This window comes from Neomonachus schauinslandi, chromosome 8 (assembly GCF_002201575.2).
Source record: "Neomonachus schauinslandi chromosome 8, ASM220157v2, whole genome shotgun sequence".
In the NCBI taxonomy this organism is placed as follows: Eukaryota; Metazoa; Chordata; class Mammalia; order Carnivora; family Phocidae; genus Neomonachus; species Neomonachus schauinslandi.
The window spans coordinates 87,263,879-87,270,563 of NC_058410.1; positions in this window are offsets into that span (position 1 = coordinate 87,263,879).

Here is a 6,685-nt window from a genome sequence, read left to right on the forward strand (position 1 = left end):
AAATAATAACATTATCAAATTTTTAGCAAAAATATTTCAACATCTCAAATTGCTATTATAGTTACAATGAAAGTACTTTTCTCATATTCACTACCTACTAAAAGAATAATGGTATGGAGCAGTAAGTCAAGTGATACAATACCAGTCATTTAATCTAAGCAATGTAAAAATATTGCTGAAATATTAAAAATAATGCAGGTTTATTGATGAGGGATTTTCTGATTGTTTTAGTTTTGTAGAACAGTACTGTATGAAAGTGATAGATCAACTCTATGACTCAGAGCGGTAAGTGATATGGGGAATATGGAAAAGTTAAGGAAAAGTAAGTTATGGTAATATGGGCCTTGAATATTTTATTATGGAAATTTAATCTTGTCTCTTTCTGTTTATCAGAGAATACTTAATCAAAATATTGTTTTTTTTAACATGTTTCAGCACATTAGTAGGAGTCTTCAGAAATAACCCCAAATACATTCTATTTTCTATCCTTACTTATGTGAGGAAAGGATAAAAGGATAATAATAACAGCATCTCAATAATAGGAATCCTGAAGGTCATTCACTCCAAGTTCTTTAGTATTTGGAATATGAAACATTGCCAGAGATTAAAAGTGTGGAAGAACAAGTAACCAATTGTTGAGTTAAAACTAGATCCTAATTCTCTTAATTTTTCCCAATCCAATGTTCACACTGGAACATTTCCTTTAGTTACTTCTACTTACTCTAAGAGATTTTCCCTTTCCCAGATTGTTAGTTTTGTATTATTTTAAATTGCTCATTCTTCCATTGCTAATATGATTAAAACATGAATTTTCTTATTTTAAAATTTTACTTAGAAATATTAATTTTATGTTAAATATGTAAAATGTATTTAAATATTTTATTATTATGCTTGTCATTTTCTCAGCATAGGTTTATAAGATTTTCCATATTATTTTGGCAAAAAAATGAACAAATGGACTTCCTGTCTTAATACTTGGATAAATAAATCTTTCTGTCTTAATATTTGGATAAATAAATACTTGGAAAAATATTTAATATATGGCAATATACCTATTATCATGAGCTTGTATAAAATAGTTTCCTCAGTATTTTTTACACCAGAGGTGGAGGGGCAGAGGGAAAGAGGGAGAGAGAGAAAGAGAGAAGCAGACTCCCCACTGAGCATGGAGCCCAATGTGGGGCTCCATGCGGGTCTCCATCCCAGGACCCCGAGATAGTGACCTGAGCCAAAATCAAGAGTCAGTCGCTTAACTGACTGAGCCACCCAGGTGCCCCTCTTTTTATACTCTTTAATTTTTCAACGCTGGTATCCCCAAAGCTGTCACTGGGGATACCATATACGTCAAGACCTCATGCTACCCTGACCAGAGTAAATGGGACCATAGGGGTTTATGTAAAGTAAACTAGGCCAAAGAGGTCCGTCCTTGGGATTTTGGTGATTAGGACTAAAGATGTTATCAAACCCAAGTTCAGCTGCTTGTTGCTAGGAAGGACAAAACTCAAGAGATGAGTTTTGATTAGAAAGAAATTTGAGCTTTATTTCATAGGCCAGCAACCTGGGGAGGAGTTGTTCTCCTTTTGAAAAGCCAGTTCAGAGGTTTCTGCCTGGCCCATGGTTTTTAAGAGGGGTTTATGGAAGTTATTCAGCAAAGGGAGTGCAGAGGCCTGACACATTTCTTGATTTCATGCAGATTTGATGGTGCCAGCTACAAATGATATCTCCGTGCTTGGGGATTGTGTGAGGGGGATCCAGTTTGTGTTTTATGATGTGCGGGAGTACTCTATTCTTTCTGCAAAGGAGAGCAAGGTCTACAGTACACAAAGGGAGATTAATAAAATCATTTGTGTGACCTGAGAAAAAAATATTTTGCTAAAAAAAATGCTAGGCTAATCAAAAAGCCAAGGCATCTTCAAACAGACTTGCTGGCCTCTGTGGCCTGGGAAAGGTCTGATCCTTCCCTCCTCAAGGCGAGTAGTCTGGCTGCTATGGATGTAGGGACTTAGTTCAGCAAGTAAGTGGTGAATTACCTTGAGGCAAGTTAACCCTTAAGACTGCTGGAGTGCTGTTACAAAGAGAGCATCAATACCAACTCTCAACAATTTGTGAAGCCACAAGATTTTGTTATGGCAAATGCAGCAGTCGTGTGTCTTAAACTGTAGAAATAATCAGTCTGCAGTGCCTAAATTCAGGGAAAAAAAAAAGAAAAAAAACTGAAAAAACAAATACTCCAGCTCACAAAAAAAAAGAAGTCGATGAAAGAGCTCTGGAAATTGTACTTCTTGGCATTCCTGAGTGCCAGTTGTATCCTTATCCTTCCCACAGCTTCATTATTTAAACTTCTTAGTGTCTCACAAGCCAAAAAATTTTATCTTTTAGTTTCAGTTAAGTCTATGTCACTTGCTTCTGAGAGAAAGCATCTGAGTGATGCAGAGTTTGGGGAGGCAGTGAGTCCCCATTAGCTGGACTGAAAAATTAGCTCTTCTTATTACAAAGGAGAAAAGTACTTGGTGAAATCTCATATTGAGCACATGGCTTGAGCTCTAAGAAACAACTGGCTTCAGACCTCATGAGAAAATATCAACACATTGGAGTAATTGTAGCCTTCAGCAAAGGGTTATAAGACTGAAACAACTTACAGCACCACCCGAAAAGTTATACAGAGCATCAGCACAAATACATAGATTTTTCTCTGAAATCAACTTTATTGAGGTATAACTTACATATTATAAATCTAACCATTTTAAGTGTATATTTCAATGAGTTTTGATGGATAGACATCATTACTGCAATCAAGATACAAAATATTTCCACTATCCCCCAAAATTCTTTCCAGTCCTTTTGTGGTTAAATTCACCCCCAGCCCTGAGCAAATCTGATCTCTTTTGTGTCATTATAAATTAATTGTTGACTTTCCTAGAACTTTCCATAAGTAGAACAATGTGGTGTACTTTTTGAATCTAGCTTCTTTTGCACAGGGTAATGTTTTTGAGATTCATATATGTTGTTGCTTATCACATTAGTTGATCCTTTCTGAAAAATACCACAAATTGTTTATCCATTCACATGTTAATAGACTGTAGTGTTGTTTCTGAAGCTGCTATAAAATACTCTTTTTCACTGAAGTATAGTTGACACACAATGTTACATTAGTTTCAGGTGTACAACATAGAGATTCAAAAACTCTATGTGTTATGGGATTCTAATCACAAGTATAGCTACCATCTGTCACCATAAATTGCTATTATGATACCATTGACTATATTCCCTATGCTGTACATTTTAACTCCATGACTTCATTCCAAAACTGAAAGCCAGTAACTCCCACTCCCTTTCATTCATTCTGCCCATCCCTTCATTTCCCTCTTATCTGGCGAACATGTTTGTTCTCTATAGTTATGTGTCTGATTCTGCTTGTTTGTTTTGTTTCTTAGATTCCTTATATAAGTGAAATCATATTGTATTGTCTTTTTCTAACTTATTTCACTTAGTATAATACCTCTATGTCTATCTATGGTGTCATAAATGGCAAGATTTCATTCTCTTCTATGGCTGAGTAATATTTCATTCTGTGTATATACACCACATATTTTTTATCTGTTCATCTATGGATAGACACTTAGGTTGTTTACATATCTTGGCTATTGTAAATAATGCTGCAATAAATGTGGGGGTGTATTTATCTTTTCAAATTACTGTTTTCATTTTCTTCAGGTAAATACCCAGAAGTGGAATTGTATCACATGGTATTTCTAGATTTAGTTTTTTGAGAAACCTTCATAATGTTTTCCAGAGTGGCTACATCAATTTACATTCCTACTAACAGTGCATGAGGGTTTCTCTTCTCCACCTCCTTGCCAATATTTATTATTATTATTATTATTATTATTATTTTTGATACTATCCATTCTGACTGGTGTAAGGTGGTATCTCACTGTGATATTGATTTTCTTTTCCCTGATGGTTGGTAATGTTTTTCTTTTCATGTATCTGTTTGCTCTCTATGTGTCCTCTTTGGAAAAGTGTCTGCTCATGTCCTCTGCCATTTTTTTTAATCAGATAGTTTGTCTTTTGGGTGTTGAGTTGTATGAGTTCTTCATATATTTTAGATATTAACCTCTTATCAGATATGCTATTTGCAAATATCTTCTCCTATTTAGTAGTTTGTCTTTTCATTTGGTGGATGGTTTTCTTCACTGTGCAAAAAGTTTTTATTTTGGTATAATTCCAATGTTTTACTTTTGCTTATATTTCTGTTGCCCCAAGCTATGTATTTAGAAAAAATGTTTCTATGGCTGATGTCTAAGAGATTATTACTTATGTTTTCTTTAAGGAGTTTTATATTTTCAGCCTCACATTTAGCTCTTTAATCCATTTAGAGTTTATTTTTGTATATTGTGTAAAAAAGCGGTCCAGTTTTATTCTTTTGCATGTAGCTGTCCAGTTTTTTCAGCACCATTTATTGAAAAGACTTTTTCCCCATTATATATTCTTTCTTTCTTTGTCATAGATTGACTATATTAAGTGTGGGTTTATTTCTTTCCCGTTCTATTGATCTATATATCTGTTTTTGTGCCAGTACCATACTGTTTTGATCACTACAGCTTTGTAGTAAATCTTGAAATCCAGTGTTGTGATACCTCCAGCTTTGTTCTTCTTTCTCAAGATAACGTTGGCTATTTGGGTCTTTTGTGGGTTTAATCCTAAATGTAATCCTAAATTTTAGGATTATTTGTTCTAATTCTTCAAAAAATGTTGGTTTTTTGAAAGGGATTGCATTGAATCTGTAGATAGCTTTGGGAAGTATGGACATTTTAACAATATTCCATGAGCATGGAATGTCTTTCCATTTGTGTCATCTTCAATTTCTTTCATCAATATTTACAGTTTTCAGGGTACAGGTTTCTCATCTCCTTGGTTAAATTTATTCCTAGGCATTTTATTCTTTTGGTACTGTTACGTAGGGGATTGTTTTCTTAATTTCTCTTTCTGCTACTTTATCATTAGTGTATAGAAATGCAACTGATATCTGTGTATTCATTTTGTACCCTGCAACTTTACTAAATTCATTTAATAGCTTTTTGGTGAAGTCATTAGGGTTTTCTATATATACTATCATGTCATCTGCAAATAGTGAAAGTTTTACTTCTTTCTTACCAATTTCAATGCCTTCTATTTCTTTTTCTTGTCTGATTACTGTAGCTAGGACTTCCAGTACTATGTTGAATAAAGCAGGAAGAGTGGACATCTTCGTCTTGTTCCTGATTTAGAAGAAAAAACTTGTAGTTTTCTTCATTAATATGATGCCAACTGTATATATGGCCTTCACTATGTTTCCTCTAAAATCACTTTGTTGAAAGTTTTCATCATGAATGATGTTGAATTTTGTCAAATAATTTGCTGCATGTACAGAAATGATCATATGGTTTTTATCCTTTCTTAATGTAATGAATCACATTGATTAATTTGTGGATATAGAATCATCCTTGCATCCCTAGAATAAATTCCACTCGATTGTGTTGAATGAGTCTTTTAATGTGTTGTTGAATTTAATTTGCTAATATTTGGTTGGGTATTGTTGAATTTAATTTGTTAATATTTGGTTTAGGATTTTTATATTCATCAGAGATTAGTCTTTTTGGCAGTGTCTTTGGTTTTGGTATCAGGGTTCATGCTGGCTTTGTAGAATGAATTTGGAAGCTTTCTGTTCTCTTTGATTTTTTTTTTTGAATAGTTTGAGGAGAATAGGTATTCTTTAAATTTTTGTTTAAACGTTTGGTAGAATTCACCTTTGAATCTATCTGGTGCTAGATTTTTGTTTGTTAGGAGTTTTTTGATTACTAATTTAATTTTGTTAATAGTAATTGGTCTGTTCAGATTGTCTTTTATACATATATTTTGCAAGTATTGTTTTAAAATTGTTTTCTGTCTTTAAACATAATTTTCCAACTTGCTGTTAAGGATTTTTCAAATACACAGAGAATTGAAAAATTTTTACAGTGATTCCCCATACAACCATTGACTGGATTCTACTGTCAACATTTTACTAGAATTGATTTGTCACTTTTTTTTGGTCCACTATCAATCCTTTATCCATGTATCAATCCATATTACTATATTGAAATATCAAAGTATGTTGCAAACATCAGTAAACTTTACCATAATTATTTTAGCATGTATATCATTAAGTTGAGTATGATATTTGCAGTTCTCATTTTTTCTTTTCTTTTTTTTTTTTAAAGATTTTATTTATTTATTTGAGAGAGAGAGAATGAGAGAGAGCACATGAGAGGGGGGAGGGTCAGAGGGAGAAGCAGACTCCCCGCCGAGCAGGGAGCCCGATGCGGGACTCGATCCAGGGACTCCAGGATCATGACCTGAGCCGAAGGCAGTCACTTAACCAACTGAGCCACCTAGGCGCCCCTCATTTTTTCTTTTAAGGTAAAATTTACATAAAGTAACAGGCACAAATATTGTGTGCTACTTGATGAGTTTTGGCAAATTCATATAGTAACCCAAACCTCTATGAAGATTTAGAATATTACCATCACCCAAAAATTTCTCATGCCCCTCCCCAGTCAATCTCTGCCCCTACCATCAAGAAGCAATTACTTTTCTCCCTTTTGTAAATTATAGATTCACTGTACTATTTTGTGAAATTTGAATGAGAGGAATCAGATAATAT